Source organism: Nelumbo nucifera, chromosome 3, assembly GCF_055504915.1.
Source record: "Nelumbo nucifera cultivar China Antique chromosome 3, China Antique-T2T, whole genome shotgun sequence".
NCBI lineage: Eukaryota > Viridiplantae > Streptophyta > Magnoliopsida > Proteales > Nelumbonaceae > Nelumbo > Nelumbo nucifera.
In genome coordinates, this window is record NC_142651.1 from 24,295,737 (window position 1) to 24,315,338 (window position 19,602).

At 36.3% G+C, this 19,602-nt stretch overlaps 1 long non-coding RNA gene and 1 pseudogene across 2 annotated transcripts; both read right to left on the reverse strand.

Moving 5' to 3' along the window:
• Positions 1-1,504: 1,504 nt before the first annotated feature.
• LOC148801039 (uncharacterized) lies at positions 1,505-4,980 on the reverse strand. Its single transcript, XR_016083506.1, has 3 exons — positions 4,324-4,980; positions 4,097-4,234; positions 1,505-2,529 (listed from the first exon to the last, which is right to left on the reverse strand). It is a non-coding gene; the product is annotated as an uncharacterized LOC148801039 (long non-coding RNA).
• A 6,208-nt stretch (positions 4,981-11,188) lies between these two features.
• On the reverse strand, positions 11,189-17,701 carry LOC104603560 (LEAF RUST 10 DISEASE-RESISTANCE LOCUS RECEPTOR-LIKE PROTEIN KINASE-like 2.4; annotated as a pseudogene). Its single transcript, XR_016083822.1, has 4 exons — positions 17,285-17,701; positions 16,083-16,236; positions 15,605-15,640; positions 11,189-12,867 (listed from the first exon to the last, which is right to left on the reverse strand). The product of XR_016083822.1 is annotated as an LEAF RUST 10 DISEASE-RESISTANCE LOCUS RECEPTOR-LIKE PROTEIN KINASE-like 2.4 (transcript).
• Positions 17,702-19,602: the final 1,901 nt, after the last annotated feature.

Here is a 19,602-nt window from a genome sequence, read left to right on the forward strand (position 1 = left end):
TCTGGAATATGCATAAGAATGCATCACTTGGGGTGGTACTTTGGTCCACTTTTAACTGTCCAAGTCCAATAGGGCTCAGCTAGGAAAAGTGCTACCCCACCCCACCCATCAGGGCATTAGTTACATTCAGTTAATCCTAAATCTAAAACCGGGCTCTAAGTGGTGTTTGCCTACCCTGACCCAGAAAATGTTGGGCTGAAATTGGGCCAGGCCTACATACAACATAAGAAATCAGCCACAAACCAAACCCAACTTAAAACAGGACTGCCATGACTCGTGCTAATCCGATCAGGTGTAAAGCGTTATCTACATATCCAAGGACATAATGACCTCATTCATGCAAATGGTGTTTTCAACTTATACAAGGACAAGATTTTAAATTAGTGAACTCAGGACTCTCCCAGTCCCATATATTGTTTTAGAGTTAATATTATTTTAATATTTTTCATCTTGATAATGTTTCTAAACTACAAGAAAAAGAATCCGGAAAGAAATTTGGTTTTTGACTTTTCAGTACTTAAGAACATTTCAGAATAGAAAGAGGAAAAACACATTGTTCTTTCCTATACATGAACCCTAAGGTTCTCTCTCTTTAATATGTCAAACTCCACAACTCCCTACAGGTAACAGTTCATAAGTTTCAATGCACTGAACTAAGTACAAAAATGATTGCACTTCATCTTTAACAAATTATCATGCTTTTAGTAATGAAATTAAGTGGTTCCTTAGGCTATGCCTGAAAAATATAGCATTTAGAAATTCATTTTCTGTTATCGAAATTGACTTTTCGTAGCTCATAAACTCTAAATATCAAACAAGAAAGAAAACCACAACAAATGGGATATCAGTAGTTGCCTAGAGATGATGTAGAATTTATTTAAGGCCAAAAAGCTGAAGTTTAATAAGACAATGTTCTAAAAGAGTTCTGTCCAATTGAGCCATATGCCTCATTGCACCTTGCTGAAAACTTTGCTACCATCTAAATGCCCAACATATTTAACAATGGTAAAGCATCCTCACCCGAATATCAACATGAGAAATGAAAATACTTGGGAGTTACCATCCTGTCCATTTCAAAAAGAGCTTTTAACCCAAATCTGGCCTGTCCTAGGAAAATCTAGTTGGGGTAAACATGTTTGCAGGTGGTTCAGAGCAGCTAATCAATCTCAGAACTTAAAATTTCACCAGCCATCTTCCACCGCAAAATGCTTATATCACTCTGTTAAAGAAAAGTTAATGGGATTTTAACAAGGATTAATAGTAATTATCTTTAAAGAAAATAATAATTGCATATCTAAATACTAAGCAACTGCATAAATACCAAGCTGATGTCCCAGTTGCATCCTCGACATAGGCAATCCAAATATTTCATTACAAATACCCCACAATGGGTGCTACAAATAAACAAGTCAAATTTAGTCGTGTGAGTTGTCAATTCAATGTTATCATTGTAGATAAAATATAAAATCTAATTCATCGAAAAAAAATGATACCCATTGTCTTCCTGAGATGGGGCATCTGTGCATGCATCAAAATCCCATGTATTAGGCCATCCCACACCAATAAGTTGTTTTTTTATAATAATTTGCCTAAAAATGCAAAGTTGTTATCACAATTTTGACTGGACAAGCATAAATTAAATTCATAAAGATATGAAAACAAGCCATCAAATTCACTTACCACTTTGGTCGCATTTGGATACAGTCAAGGAACTATACCACTCAAAACATGTTTTGTCCTCATTTATGACTAACATATGCCAGTGCATATGTTGGTATATACAAGAATGGGCATGAGGCACCATTGTCTAACTCCTTGCATTCTCGGTCAATTAAAAGGAAACCATAAGCATTACTTACTTAAAAAAACAAATAAGCCAACTCTTAATGGGATAATCCTCAACTATCAAATTATAATATCAAAAGTTTAACATATCAATAATTTAGCTTACATCATCATAAACCAACCCACCGCTTAACAAAGTATATAGATGCATAGCAGTCAAATAATGATTCTCGTTCATCCACACCACGTTACTACAAAATTAATAAATTAGAGTTAACAACTATCTAACTAACTAGGACTATTAACCCGAAGCGAAAAATGTATAAGAAAGTAAGCTATATATTCAATTTATATCTAACTTTAATACTGAAATTTAAGTAAATCAAAATTGACCTCTTCAGTCTCATCGGGGACAGCGGCACTTCCTACCTCAATTGGTGTATTTCGCTCTCCACCTATGTTTAAGGTGGACTCATAAGGAGACAATAAAACTTGAGATTTCTTTCTAGTTCTCTTCTCTGCCTTTGCCCCTATAGGCCCATCATCACAAGTGTTATGCTTTGAAGAAGAAGCAATTTGATGATGCAATATTTCAACCTCCTTTGTCAAACTTGAGTTCTCTGCCTCAAGCTTGACAAGTCTTACCCGCATGGATCTACAAGCAGGATTCCTACACTGCTCAACGCTTTGATCAGCTAACAAGTCCCGCTCCTCATCAGTACAAGGCTCCAATTCATCAATTATCTAACATGAAAGAAAAGATACATTAAAGAAAGAAGAAAGCAGAAGGTGTTAACTTCATCTCTAGGTGCCAATTCATAGAGGAACTTAATGGTGCTAGCTCCATTAATGACTTATCTATTGTTTCCTACTGTTAGTTTAGTTCCTGTTAAATATAATTCTATTAAATCTCTGTTCCAAAGTTACAGGTTTGTTTTTATGATTCTATATTCTTGCAATTAGAATTATATCAGACCTCTTACGTTCCATCTGTCTTTCCCCTCTTTCCCTTTGCAATTTTATCTACTACTAAATTCCTGCAATCGTCTCTAGAGAATATAGCACCCATTCTCACTAATTATGTTTTATTTTTCCAAAACTGTAAGCACCATTTGAGACCCTGTTTACCCTAGTTCCATTTCTGTTTCACTGGGTTAGTGACTATCCACCTCTTTCAGTTCTGTCCACCGGACTTTTCAAAGCAATTAAAGACCAATTTTCAACCAACAAGTTGAGGCCGTTGTGGGCTTGTTTCCAGCTTATTTAGGGCCCATTTCAGCTGCCTAACTTGGTGGCTATTTGGGTGGATTGCTGCATCAACGGGCTAAAAGAGAATGGGGTAGACCAAAAGGACATGGGTGAAAGTAGTAAGAAATGATCTAAGGCTTTTGATGATGATGATAATGACAACACAAGTTTCTCAATTACCTATCAGATGTAACAAAGGTCTTCTGAATCCGAGGTGTTCTGAAAAAAAAAAAAATAATGACCATTCTAACAATAGGGTGTCATCAGTGGACAGAGTTTCAGTGTAGTCATTTTAATGTCTGGTCAATTTTAGACTTGTATTTAGTTTATTTAATTGCAGTGTGATTGGAAGTGAGTAGTCAGAGCTGCTTTAGGAGTTCAAATCAGTATTTTTATGCTTTTGTGGACTATCTATTAGTTTGTTGTAATTATGATGAAGCCTAGAGTTGTTCCTGGTTAACTCTTGGCCTGAATTTAGAATCTATTAGAGATTCAACCAATTTGAATCTACAAATGTGATCAGTAGTTGGAAGTTTGGGTGCAATAACTTTTTAATAGGAATTTGTAAGACTTTATTTGATGTAACAGTTAGTGAATTACTGAATTGGAGTGTCTTTGACCTTACTCCAAGTATCTCTCTCTCTCTCTCTCTCTCTTCTATAATGATTTTCTATCATTCTTCAACCCTTTTTCTATCAGTTTGTTCTCCCCTCTAGTACAGTGACCATCATTCTCCATTCTTTATATTTGATTTTCTTAATTTCTTCACATTCCTCATTTCTGAAAACTTCATTTCATATTACTACCATACAGCTGCCAGCCAGCTGTATTTCATCTTTGACCTTTAATTCTTAAATCTTGACCATATTATTTTCTACTTTCACCACTTCACCATCAAGCTATGTGATGGTAATGATGAGTGATGTTACTGTTACCATTTCATAATTTCAAATAGGTGATATGCTACTATGGGTTCTTCAATTATCTCATTAGCACAACTACTTGATATTTCCATAATATCGATACAGGATGGGTTATGGGTTATGTATACAAATGAAATTACCTCTGCAATTGTCAAGTTTGAAATAACTAGGCCATGGGTTCTTTGATGGCGCAGAGTTGCATTTATCCATTTTCCCATCCGAGGGAACGCGCTAATCATTTGGTCTTAGAAAACTGTTGTATGCTCAAAAAACCAAGCCTGTCAGATCAATCAAAATGTATTAGCACCAAACATCATAATTAAACATTTTATAATATATTAGATATTTACAACAAACATAAACTTACCGATAATATTGTAGAGCGTCCGCACAACCATCCACGTTTAGCAGTAGAATCTTTCAACAACGTAAAAGTTAACTCATTCAAACTTTTAACTAACTCTCTATATACAGCACTTGCCCAATCATATTCTTTTAACTCATCAATGTTCTCAGCAAATCTAAACCACATATTATCAATTTTGCGGACACTTCGAGTAAAGAGAAATTGACCTAATGTATATGATACCAAAATATTTGGAATATAACAATCCAACTCTGTCCCTCTTTTGCTCAACAAATCTTCAATCTTTCCCTCAACATCAGTCCATTCCACCATTGCACCATCAAAAACTTTTTCTTGTAGCGTGGTGGTCATCTGAGATATATACAAATCTACAAACTTTCCCTTAACAGGGAGTCCCAATATTAAGGCAACATCAACTACAGTAAAAGGATTTGCATTGTTAACCCCCAAAACAAAAGAATTTGTATGCATATCCCATCTATGCACCAACTCATTTAATAATTCCTTATCATTATTAACTGCAGGCATGCTTAAGAAGTGATAAAATGGGGTTTGACTCATTATTTTAATCACATCTTCATGCATATTCAACTTTATCTTATTAATAAATTGGGCAAAATGCGTCAAATTATTCCTGCTTGATATTTGCATTGTCTCAGTACAAGTACCTGTAATGAAATATAGAATTCAGCAAATTAGTCAAACAAATTGGTTAAGGTAAAACTCGTTAGATAAATATAGAAAGGCAATACATATCAAATACTAGATGTATACACTATCAAATGATCTCTGAATCAATAACAAAGTATGCAACGGAACAAAAAATTGAGCTTACTGTATTGGATGATGATCAAACAAATACAATTTACCCTAAATGGGAGAAGTTTACACTTTCTCAATTTACCCTAATTGGGAGAAGGGGACAAGTGAAAATTTCTCACATCGGTTTCATAAGATGTAGGGGCCAAGTGAGCCCTCAATCCGAAGATGTATGGGCCAAGTGAGCCCTCAATCCGAAGATGTATGGGCCAAGTGACAGTTTTTTTGTTTGTGCTTTGGTTATTAATCCGGGTCATTTAAACATCGATGCCGGTGGCCAGATTGGTGAAAAATTACTCTAACTTGGCCTCAGATGGGTTCCGTAAATTTTCTTGGTTTTTAGAAACCGAAAAAAACTCTCAGCCCTAAACCAAAGATCTAGGGGACAAGTGACACTTACTCTCTAATCATTCAGGTTAATAATACATATAATGCATACCTTGAGACTTATGGCCAATGAGACAATTTTTTTTTCTAATATGGCCACTTTGGGGTACAGTAACTTTTCTTGGTTTTCAAAAACCAAGAAAGGTTCTGAACCCTAAATACAAAGATGTAGGGGCCAAGTGAGAGTGTCTTTCTTTGTGCTTTGGTTACCATTCCGAGTTATGTAAATTTCGACACCAATTGCTAGATTGATGAAAAGTTAGTCTAACTTGTCCTCATATGGGTTTGGTAAATTTTCTTGGTTTTCAGAAACCAAGAAAAGTTCTTAACCGTAAACTAAAGATCTAGACGACAGGTAACAATTTCTCTCTACTCATTTGGATTACAAATCTGTATAATGAATACATTCACACTAATAGCCAAGGTGATAATTCTTTTATCTGATATAGTCACATTTGGGTTCACTAACTTTTCTTGGTTTTCAAAAGCCAAAAAAGGTTATGAACCCTAAATCCAAAGATGTAGGGGCCAAGTGAGAGTTTCTTTCTTTGTGCTTTGGTTACCATTCTGAGTCATGTAAACTTTGACACCGGTGGCTAGATTGATGAAAAGTTGGTATAACTTGGTCTCCTATGGGTTCGACAAGTTTTCTTGGTTTTCATAAACCAAGAAAAGTTCTCAACCTTAAAACAAAGATCTAGACAACAGGTGACAATTTCTCTCTTCTCATTTGGGTTACTAATCCGTATAATGCATACCTTGACACTAATGGCCAAGGTCATAATTTTTTTTCTGATTTAGTCACATTTGGGTTCAGTAACTTTTCTTGCTTTTCAAAAACCAATAAAGGTTTTGAGCCCTAAATCCTAAGATATAGAGGCCAAGTGAAAGTTTCTTTGTTTGTGCTTTGGTTACTAATCCGGCTCATTTAAACTTCAAGACCGGTGGCTAGATTGATGAAAAATTAGTCTAACATGGCCTCATATGGGTTCGATAAATTTTCTTAGTTTTCAGAAACCTAGAAAAGTTCTCAACCCTAAACCAAAGATCTAGAGAACATGTGACAATTACTCTCTACTCATTTGGGTTACTAATCCATATAACGCATACCTTAACACTAATGGCCAAGGTGATAATTATTTTTTCTAATGTAGTAACATTTGTGTTCAATAACTTTTCCTGGTTTTCAAAAACCAAGAAAGGTTCTGAACCCTCAATTCTAAGATGTAGGGGCCAAGTGAGAGTTTCTTTATTTGTGCTTTGGTTACTAATTAGGGTCATTTAAATTTCGACGCCGGTGGCCAAATTGCTGAAAAATTACTCTAACTTGGCCTCAAATGGGTTTCGTAAATTTTCTTGGGTTTTAGAAATCGAGAAAAGTTATCAGCCCTAAACCAAAAATCTAGGGGATAAGTGACAATTACTCTTTACTCATTTGGGTTACCAATCCATATAATGCAAACCTTGACACTAATGGCCAAGGTGATAATTCTTTTTTCTGATGTAGTCACATTTGGGTTCAGTAACTTTTCATGGTTTTCCAAGACAAAGAAAGGTTCTAAGCCTTCAATCCTAAGATGTAGGGGCCAAGTGAGAGTATCTTTGTTTGTGCTTTAGTTACTAATCTAGGTCATTTAAACTTCAACATCGATGGCCAGATTAGTGAAAAATTAGTCTAACTTGGCCTTAGATGGGTTCTGTAAGTTTTCTTGGTTTTTAGAAACCGAGAAAAGTTCTCAGCCCTAAACCAAAGATCTAAGGGACAAGTGACACTTACTCTCTACTCATTCGGGTTAATAATACATATAATGTGTACCTTGAGACTAATGGCCAAGGAGACAATTTTTTTTCTAATATGGCCACTTTGGTTTTCAAAAACCAAGAAAGGTTCTGAACCCTAAATCCAAAGATGTAAGAGCCAAGTGAGAGTTTCTTATTGTGTGCTTTGGTTACCATTCCTAGTCATGTAAACTTCGACACCGGTTGCCAGATTGATGAAATGTTGGTCTAACTTGGCCTCAAATGGGTTCGGTAAATTTTCTTGGTTTTCAAAAACCAAGAAAAGTTCTCAGCCCTAAACCAAAGATCTATTCGACAAGTGACAATTTCTCTCTACTCATTTGGGTTACTAATCCATATAACACATACATTGACACTAATGGCCAAGGTGGTAATTCTTTTTTCTAATTTAGTCACATTTGTGTTTAGTAACTTTTCTTGGTTTTCAAAAGCCAAAAAAGGTTCTGAGCCCTCAATCCTAAGATGTAAGGGCCAAGTGAGAGTTTTTTTGTTTGTGCTTTGGTTAGTAATTTAGGCCATGTAAACTTCGACACCAATGGCCAGATTGAAGAAAAATTAGTCTAACTTGGCCTCATATGGATTTGGTAAATTTTCTTGGTTTTCAGAAACTAAGAAAAGTTCTCAGCCCTAAACCAAAATTTTAGGGGACAAGTGACACTTACTCTCCACCCATTTAGGTTAATAATCCATATAATGCATAACTTGACACTAACAACCAAGGTGATAATTCTTTTTTCTGATGTAGTCGCATTTGGGTTCAATAGCTTTTCTTGGTTTTCGAAAATTAAGAAAGGTTCTAAACCCTAAATCCAAAGATGTAGGGGGCCAAGTGAGAGTTTCTTTCTTTGTATTTTGATTACTATTCCGAGTCATGTAAACTTTGACACCGAAAAAAGTTCTCAGCCCTAAACCCAAGATTTAGGGGACAAGAGACAATTTCTCTCTACTCATTTGAGTTAATAATGCTTATAATGCATACCTTGACACTAATGGCCAATGTGACAATTTTTTTTTTTTTTTAATATGACCACATTTGGGTTCAGTAACTTTTCTTGGTTTTTAAAAACCAAAGCATATAACAGGAGATAAATAAAGAAAAAAAAAAGAGAGAACACTAGATTTACGTGGTTCAGCCAAATAGCCTACGTCCACAAGCAACAACTCGGAGCTTCCTTCTGATTATAAGCAGGAGAAAATACAAAATGACAGCGGAATCACACCCGTACCCGGCACTCAATACACCCAACTCAATACTCCTCTCAACACACTGTATACACTATGCACCAAAATGAAATGGAGAATGGAATGAGAAATAACATAGGAGGGACCCCTATTTATACTTGTACTGAGGGCTATAATGGGCATTTATGAAAAATTTCTTCATGGCTAAGCAAACCATAACTGGTGGTTTGAAAATGGTGTGCCACCGAATAAATGGTGGGCTCAGCTCAGTGGGCCACCGATTGCAATTTCAGTGAGCACCGACTGACCCACCTTTTTTGCTTTTCAACATTCACTGGAAAAACTTCTACTTTTCAAAGAGAGTGTTGATAAGGAAGGGACTTACGTAGCTAGACACTAGACAATAATGAGAATGATAAAAATTTGTTGAAAATCCGGGAGCCGCAATGAAAATCAGAGAGAAACAATTTTGGTGAAAATTAGGGAGGATAGTAGGAAAACGGTTTTGGTAGGACTGGAAGCCGTAGGTTGGCTTAAGGGGTTCTAGACGAATAACAACAGCAATAGGAGACGAAGAAGAAATTCCAGACAAAGAAGGGAAATGTGGTTGTACCTGTCTTGTTAACAAGTTTTCAAACCTCCGATCGTTGCAAGTTACCCTGATGGTATACCTGCAAAAAGGAGAGAAAAATTAACCCGCATGAAGAAGAAAAAGAGGAAAAGGACACTTGTAGAAGAAGAAGAGAATATTACGTAGGTCGACAATGGCAGAGCTGAGAGCTAGGGCTCAAAACATTTGAGAGTTTTTATCAAAGGATTGGTATTTTGTCACAAGCGTGTGCATTGTGGCACACGTTCGAAGAAGACAAAAGACTGCGGAAGCTTCATCGGAAGCTTCATTTGAAGCTTCCCAAAAAAGCCCAAATTCAGGCTTTTCGTGTCTTTTGTGGGCTGCGTCTTTTTACAAATAGATCTATCATTTACCAAATGGGAAAAACCTAAAAATCGAGTTTCTAGGCTTCTAAACAGCCAAAAGCCCACGCGAACAGACTTGCCAAACGCGACCTTAATTAATCACAAGTCATCAATAGTAATAATAAAATAAATCAGAAAAGAAAATAGTAAAACAAATGAAAGTTATAAATTAGCCAAAAAGCCATTATAATCCATAATCATGAGAATTTGACAATAATTTTAGATCAATGCTGGAAGACAAGCTCACACCGGCAGTTATTAATAAAAAAGTGATAAAAAATTAACGACGGAAACATGCTTGGAACCACCATTTCTCGAAACGTATAAACAATAAAAACACAATACCATATACGGCGCACAACCCCTCGCCCTAGAACAAAGTTGATCCACCAGAATTAGGTCCAATTCCACTACACAACCTCACACTAATCGGCCGCGTCTCCAACAACGAGGCCCAACACTAATTATAAGTCCACCCCCCGGCCGGCCGGCCCCAACCCAACCCACTAACAGTACCCACTAAAAGTAGGGGTGCTAACCGAACCGTAGGGTTTGTTTTAGGATCGAGTTCTTATTGATTTTTGGAAAATCGGTAACTAGAATCAAACTGAAATTGTTGGTTTTTCGGTTTTTCAATTTTTATAATATATATTATAAATATATATAATATTATATTTTAATTAATAAATAATATATCATATATTATAAATATATATATATATATAATATATAATATATGTATACCAGTTGGTTACCGATACTTTATGATTTTTTTTTTTTTAAATACCTAACTGAAACTAAACCGATTTTTGAATTCGTTTTTTTTTCTCACCTCTAACTAAAAGCCTAGTAGGCCCGTCACTACAGAGAGAGAAATCAAATTACTCTTCTACAGATGTCACGATTGATCTTGTATCATGTATAAAGAATACATTTACAGCGCGGTACATTACAATTACATCAATATATTGGAAGGTTCAAATAATTGGCTGGACAAGAAGACAAAAGTCCTAATAAATTGAAATCAGGAGAGAGCGCGGACATGACTGACAGAAACACTAGACAACCATACCACTTTAACTCCTCTAGGACGGTTTTCCTTCCATTATATCCTTCTTATGACGACAATCAGCAGAGGAAAGGTTTTGAGCAAGTGGAAAGGATCAAACCGGCATGAACCGAGATCCCCTCAATTGGGGCAAACAGCACATGTCAAAAGACCATATGTTGATTGCCCCATAGATGACTGACTCAATCCCAAGCCTAAATTCCATAATCAAAATAAACTAGTACAGCAACATTATTAATGTGTGTAAATAATCAAAAGATATGGCCAATTACTACACTTCCATGTATATAGTGTACAATTTAGCACTATATACATGGGTTTCCATCACAAAATTTGGACCCATGTTCTCAAGTGGTTTGGCCTGAATTGGGCTACACCTCCGGATCTGGCTTTCCTTATGGGTTTCCATCAACAGCCTATTCAAGGGATGCGGCTTTAAGGTTTTTGTAGAATATTGGAACTCGATAATATGGGATGAAAATTATGTATTGTAAAAGTAGCCTTTTGGCTATTCTCTGCATTGCTGTTTGAGGAAATCTCTCCCTCAACAGAGCTTCTTCCTTTCTTCTTAATTTATATTATTAATATATATATATATATATATATATACCACCATTTCTCAAAAAAGTGGCGTTGCTTCTTTGTACAGGAAAATAAATGTGATTGTCTTTTCCAGCAGTTAAGGTAGTCTATGAGGAAACATATCTGGGTTCTGGTTGGTACCTTGGAATGAATACAGGGAGACGCTTACAATATTGATGCCATGGAATAGCTTTCTCATTTTGCAAGGGAGTCTTGTGGTGATACCCGAAGGAAAAGTCAGAAAAGACTGGTGGGGTGGGGTGGAGTTGGGGGAGACAATATAATTTGCAAGGATTTAAGCTTCCTTCTAACATTTCAACAACTGTACTCATTGCAGGGTGATTTTTATTATTACTATTCTTTTTGGTATTTAACACAACACATAGGTAAGTGGTAATAGCGGGATTCGAATCCGCATATCTGCTTAGACTAGTTGCAGGGTGGCTTGAGAGATCAGTCTGGATGCACCATACACTTACTACGCTCATCTTTCTCAAATTCCATCTTCTTCTTGTATCTTCATCTAATCCAAAATCTTTTCCAACCGTAAGACACTCTTTGAGAAAACATATCTGGATTCTGGATAAAATACAGGAATTAATATGCTTGCAATATATTGATGCCATGGAATAGCTGTCTCATTCTGCAAGGGAATCATGGGGTGATCTAGAAGGAGAAGTCAGAAAAGGCTTGGGGGGAACTTGCATGGATTCAAGGCTTCCTTCTAACATTGCAACAACCTTACTCATTGCAGGGCGACTTCAGGGATCAGTCTGGATGCACCATAGACCTACCATGCTCATCTTTCTCACAATTTCATCTTCTCCTTCACTTGTGTCTTCATCTAGTCCAAGATCCCTGTCTACTGTAAGACGCTCATAAACCCAATGTGGGAAATATACTTGGCTACCTTGAACCTCTCTCAAATCTATTTTCTTCCGTCCTCCGACCATTTCCAGAACCATCATTCCATAGCTATACACATCCGACTTGTGTGATACTTTTCCAAAATGTCGAGAAAACACTTCTGGAGCGATATACCCAACAGTCCCTCTCGCACCCAACATTGATATAGTGCTTTCTTTTCTAGGGCATAACTATGCAGATATCTTTGGACAGAAGTCTTGGTCTAGTAGAATGTTATGTGGTTTTATGTCAAAATGAAGAATGCGTGTGTTACAACCACGGTGCAAATATTCTAGACCCCGAGCAATTCCAATTGCAATTTGATATAGTCTTTCCCATCCCAAGTGAGGATTCATAATTAAAGACTTGCTACCATAAATGAACTTTTCAAGAGATCCATTGGGCATGAACTCATAAATAAGAGCTCTCTTCTGCTTCTCAAAGCAGAAACCTAAAAGAGTGAACGTTTACATGAGAAGTTCTACTAATGCTTGCAACCTCATTAATGAATTCTTCACCATTATTGCCTTTGGTCTCACTTAGAACCTTCACTGCTACGACCCGACCATCAAGCAGCTTTCCTTTGTAAACACCACCAAAGCCTCCTTGGCCTAGCTTATCTTTGAAGGAGTTGGTCATTTCCTTTACTTGTGAATAACTGTACCTCTTTGGGGCTAGGGATCCATAGTTCTTGAAAAAATCCTCCACATCATCACAATTCTTCCCTCTTTTCTTCCAATGTATTGTTGATGTATCTGATGAAAGTTTCCTTGCCAAGAAGCAGATTACAAGAATGAAGCTCACTACAATCCCAATTCCTACACCTGCAAGAAGAGAAACCAGGAACTAAAACAGGGGTGGAATGTCTGAAAAAATTACTCATCTCACAAGACTTCAATGATGAGTAGTACTAATTGACAACTACAGATAAACTCATCCACATGAAAATAATTCAGGCTGCATTTGTTTCTTTAAAAAATGAACATAAAAAAATTTGCCATTATTTCTGTACATCTTACAGTGAAAACTTTGATGTTTTCATCTCTTTTAGTTTCTTTTAAAAGGCAAGAGAAAAAAAAAGTTCCCCAAGCAAAACATAGTTCATATTTTTTGGCGTTAAAATTTCCCATTGTACGCTAAAAAGGTTAAATTGCTAAAACCTCCCTTGAAGTTTCTGATATAGTTGCAAGTAGACCCCCTATATTAGAAACCTTTAACAAAATACATGAAAATGTCTAAAATACCCATACAATTACTATTGATGTCAGTTTCTACAGAAAAAACAATTCAAATTTTATAAATACAAAAAAGTAAAGAATTTAAAGTTGGAGCTTTACCTTTGAACATTAATATGAAGAGCAAATTTGAAAAATAAATCAATTTCATAAAAGAGATGAAAAGGGTTTGGACTAACAATTCATATGTATATAAAATTTGAAAAATAAACATTTTAGTCAAAAGTAACTGAATGAGTATTTTGAACATTTTCATGCTTCTTTAAACTATTCCAAAAGAGAATATACTGAGAAAGTTCAGACGAGGTTTCAGAAATTTACCCTAAAAAAAATAGATATCTTAACGTGTGAAAAATAAGATAGCACCCTGAGGTATACAAATATATACAAGTCAACATTAGAGTCTTATTAGCAAAATTACTTCTTTGCAAAATAAGTAATAAAATAAAGGGTTAATTAGTTTTATATATATATATATATATATATATATATATATATATATATATATATGAAAAAGTACTTATATGTACCCTCAACTTTCAAAACCATGGCCGTAATAACAGAAATAGGCCTTCCATCAACGAAACGTTTAGGGCTGTTTGTAGTTATCATTAAAATTTTTCATAATTCCAAATTGGTCCTTCTGAAAGTTTTTGGGTTAATTTTTTAATTAAAAACTAACAAAAATAAGAATCTTTTTACGAAAATTTGAAAACTCCTCCTGTTACCGTTCAAAGTAGTTGAGGGAGAGAAGAGAAGATCTGGAATCTTTTATTAATCAGTAGTAACCAAAGGATAGAAGGCAGCCGACTACATTCTCCCTCCAATAATTTCTATTTGCTTCTCTGTTCTTGGGTGTGGATTGGGCGGAAGAAAAGAGCTTGATACGGTGATGGTTTGAATTGGCAGCAGTTTTGGTTATTGTTGGTGTTTTGTTATTATCGTTGTCATTGCTGTGGATGACCATCTTCGACCCATCTCTTCTGCAACAATGGATACTTGCTCTTGATTCCTGTTGGAACTGGACCCTCGTCTTTCAGCTCTCTCTCTCTCAATTTTTTTTTTTTTTTTTTTTTGTTTTGTTCTTTCTCTGGCTTTATTTTAATAGCTTCAGAGATTCTTTTAATGGCATTCACGTCTCTGTACGTTTGCTGGATTTACCGCTCAATCTTATAACAACTCGTTGTCAGATCCTTCTCAAACCCTCCTTTTATTTTCGATGGGGTTGATTTCCTAGAGGTCAGTTTTTTCATAGGTGGAAACATTATTAGAACAAAAGCAAGAGCGGAGACAAAGATAAATGTAGCTGTGGCTGTGGCTGTGGCTGCTTTTCTTGAATAGGAAGAGTGGGGCTTTACTTTGAAAATTTAATGAATAATTAAGGTTATTTTTGTCTTTTAAGTTTTATCCATTAGATTTACCATTGAAAGTTCAACAAGGCATCTTTAAGTTAATTTTAAAAGTTCAAGTATATAAATAGTTTCTCTATATATAAATAATTACCCGTAAAATAAAAGCAACCACAAAACACTTTCCAAGAGAAATCGGCAAGCCGAATCAGTATTTCATATATTGTAATTCGTTTTTTTTTTTTTTTTTTTTTACTTTTTGGTATTTGGTGATACGTGTGATGCATAATAACACTAATAATCCTTCTTAAAGTCGGTGATTGCAGGAATTGAATCCGCATTTATGCTTAAGTGAACCAGATAACATATGAGCCACTCCTCCAGGCTTTTTGATTTTTCAGCAACTGATCCTGCTCAGTGCTCATTGAGAGTAAGGGACTTTTGAATTATTATTCATTAAGTAATTTTAAAAGTTAAAAAAAGGGGTCGGGTGACTCGGGTCTCGATCTCCATCCTCGCATTCAGGAGGGTGGGAACTTGTTTTAGGGACAAGTATCTCGGTAAAAGCACTAGGACGGTGAAGAGGAAAATCAGAGGATTCCAATTCCATCTTCCATGCTCCAATCAGCAAGTCTACCAATCCGAAGATTATTGGTTGTTTCTTTTTAGTTGATTCCAGGTATAATTCTAACTAAAAAATGGAAAAAAAAAACAAAAAACAAGAAAAAAGGAATATATCAATTTATAAGTAAGACTGCAATTGGATAGATTTCAAAACAGAAACTCTAACATTGGTATGAAATCGATATAAGTAAGACTGCAATTTTATTTTCACGTATTGACCTTTTTCTTTCATTCAAATCGATATAAGTTCCAGGACCTTTAGTCTCCAGGTTCATGTATAAAAAGTGTAAGATGGTTTTATTATTTGGAGACAAAGAAGAGTAAAAGAAGAAATTATCAGGATGGATCCTTACCGGTTGCAGTCTTTATTATCCAATGTGCCGAGGACCCTGCAATGGAATTGTCACATGAAACAACAGGATTAGCGAAAAATCAAGAATGAACATCTAAGCTGCATTTATCTACAAAATCTCAGCACACCAGTGGAAAGAAATCGATTCCTGACTCCCCTCCCCCCTCTACCATACATACACACATACACAAACCCAACACCTACAAAGAAAAGAAGAAATACATAATAAAATAGCAATTCCTTCTTTTACAACGTTGTGACACTCTGTTTTCTGTGGACTGCAAGCCTGCAAGGTTAAATGAGAACTTGGCATATGGTATGTGGAACAGAGGAACTCAGATGTTTACTGGTTAGAATATGATAAAAACCTAAAACAGATAAATACTGTTTTTTTTTTTTTTTTCTGTAACCGGTAAAAAAAACTAATTTTTATTTCCATCCCATCTTTGTCTTTCTCGGCCTCTATTAGATTTCCATACCATTCCTTAATCCAATTTGAGGCAATCCGTTGGAAATCTCTGTTGAAGGGAGACACCGGCGTTCAACCGAAGCTAGGGGTGATTGAACAACCGTGTGGAACGTACAAGGGTGATTGACTCTGGTTTTAATCGCTATTCTTGTAGACACAAGACGTCATTTTATACAGGAATTTAAATATGTCCACTGAACAGTAAAAGAAAATAGAAAGGAAAATAAAAGAAATTTGTTACTGAATAGTCAAAGATTCCTATCTAATAGGAACCCTTCGGACCGACGACCCACTTAACGAACAGGGCAAGATTGGAAACAGAAGCCACCCGAGAAGGGATGGTTTGTTATTGAATCAGAAGGCAAATGTTCTACCCAAAAAAAAGAAAAATCAGAAGATAGAAATAAGGATTGAGAAAGTTGTTTTGATTGACATACCATTATTTTTAGGCTCCAGTTGGATATTATTACCTGCATTTGTACAAATGAGGGTACAAATGCTTATTTACGCAAGGATGCAAGTATGCCAAGACACAAAAAAAGAAAAAAGAAGGGAAAATAAAAGAAAATTCCTGCCAGTTAGATCAATTCTACAAATAAGCAAACTGGGGCGGACTGGAGACAGAAGCCACCCGGAAAGGAAGAACCTGGATTGTGAATTGGAAGTAACAAATTTGCAATTGCCACAGACATAAACAAGGACCGAAACAATGATGAACGCATTTATTTAACAATAAAAAAAAAAATTAAAGGATAAATTAAGTTGTATTCAATTGTATACCGTCTCTTTGGGCTTGGGGCCTGTATTTTCATACCGTTGTTTATATTTGCACACTCGACAGTTGAAGTCAGTGGATCCCGTCGACAAGGGACTCCTTTGACATCGCACTCGTGGCATTCCGGGGGAAAGCTCCATTTAAGAGAGAAGCCGGCGTGCAACAGAGGCGAGAGGTGATCATCCGTTTTGTTGACAGAATCAGATAGAGGCGGCAACAGATTGTGCACGGGAATTTGGAAGACTGAACAAAAATCCTTTGAAACATAGGAGAGTGATCGACCCTGCTTTGGATCGCCGTTCTGGTAGAAGGCATGCAAGGCCCCCCCGCCCCGGACAATAATAGGTGTACTCGAAAAATTGATTCACGATTTCTTTTGGTGGGGAATACTCGGTGTTGTAAGAACACGTGACCAAGGTAAGGTTAGGGCTAATTACTTGAAACAAGAGAGTAGTGACCAAATTGGAGAAAGTGGGTGTCGTGAAACTGTGTAAGTGACAGGCTGCCTCCTCCACTCCTCCGTCTTGATCACCATCTGGGAAGTGACGGATCACAATAGTGTTATTATTGTCATGGATTGCTTCAACTTCGTAGCGTTTGCTTTCACCACCAAAATCAAAATAAATAATAGGTCTGTTATATTCATCGCAATGGATAACGCTTAACCCGCATTCGGGATGTTGTGAATTGGAAAATGGGTAGCTGATGTTGTTGAGATTCCCACACTCAAACGGATGGCATCGTGCTGCGAAGAACAAGTCATCTTCGGCTGACTCCAACTGCAAAGCAAGGTGGTGCAACAGAAGAAGGAAGATGACTGCAACAACAATAACAACAGAGCCATGGGAACCCATTTAACCTTGGTAACACTTCTCATCTGCTGAGTTATCCAGCTGATAGATAACCAGCAGACCCCCCGATCGATGCTATTGCTATCTGTTATTTACTCACCAACGCTCAAACACCACCCACCTCATTATCTCTAACACAAATCTTCTCTCCTTACCTTTATTGGGAGAAATATATATTTTCCAGTAATCTTGGGTATATATTCTCAAAACAAAGAAATTCCAGTTGATACGTCAGTTGATTTGGTCAAGAGTAAACAATGTCTTGGTCTTGGAATCCCGGCCCAGGATTGATTAAGTTCCACCTTCCTCCTTACTTCCTCATTGACGAGCAAGGACCGACACTTCAGTCTTCACAAGCTCCAACTATCAATCCATTTTTGGTACATTCGATGGATATATATGGGCCATGGAAAACCTACAGGTAGACCGAACCATAAATCCATGGACTCTATATATTCGAGATCCTGTGCAGATTCAAGATTCATTTTATAGAGGTCCATGTGCCCTTTATTTGCCAATTACTAGTCGCTTTAAGCATTGTTGTATTTGCTATTCAGTCTCTCTTCCCTAGCTACGAGGTAACACCGTAACAGTCGTCACTGATGAGTGATTCTATGCTCCTTTTTTTGGCTTATTTGTACGCTCCATGGTGGGTTGGCCGTCGGTGTTCTTCTTGAGGCTATCAATATTTAATTTGGAATTTCTTTCCATTTTGGATCTACCTCACTCCACTCTCCCCATGCCAACCATAGAGGGAAGCTAAGACGGTAATGGTAGTAGACTTGCCATTTTGGAGAGCGAAGCGTGTTGTACTTGGCTGTTCTGATGTGCTGCCGGATTGCACCTCCGGCTGTACTGTGAAGTTGCAGTTGTTGATAATAGTTAATGTCTTTAATAATACCCCTGTAGAAAATGGAGGAAAATAAAACAAAGAATATAATCCAAATCAAGAAATGAAATATGCGCAGAGTCGTCGTTGACACAGGTTCTTATAATTCATTACTTGAAACAAGTGCAGTAAGAATAACATAAGACAAGAAAAAACACAAAGAACGTTAAGCTAGGCCAAACTGTGAAATAGCTTCAGGTTGGCTGTTTTAAATTGTCAACAACCATAGAAGATTTTGAAACTTAAATGAAGATTCAATCTTCTGAGTACCAACTTCTGTTACCCAGAGATGGAAAGGATTGAAGGGTGTATCCGTGAAGCTGGCCGCCGCTCTTTGGTTGTCGAGTTGGGGAAGAAGATGAATAGTTCTCTTTTTCATTTTTTAATTTCAAAAAATGTTTTATAAAATTATAAGAGGACAGAGTTCGGTTTAATTTTTCTTGGCACATGTGAGACGGGTGTGCATGAGAACCACGACGTGTTAAAATTCGATTGGAAGTGCACCCCAGCATACACGAAACCAATTGCAGGAAATCCGGACCCGTCAAAAGTCATGATTTTACGGATTAAGCGCATCGCACAATAGAGGATTGGAGGAAAACTCAAATACAAAACACAAATATTTTGGACTGCTTCCCTTGGTTGGCAATTGGCATTGCATTCTAATTTTCCCAATATATATTTAACACTTACCAGCTCACCTGATTGATGATGATACAGTTATACACATACACTCAAAACTTAAAACTTAAAACATCTACCATATTCATCATTCTTAATTCTTAACTAGTGAATAACCCGGGGAAGTTAATTATATATATATATATATATATGAATAAATATTAATGATTTTTATTACTATTTTTTATTATTATTTATAAATTGCCATTTTTTAAGATATTCATACAATCTATGAGTCCACATAAATTGACTCTTATATGTCAAACCCATAAAATTATACAGGTCATTAAATTCAACTTGAACTATTTATTACTTTAATTTAACCATTATTATT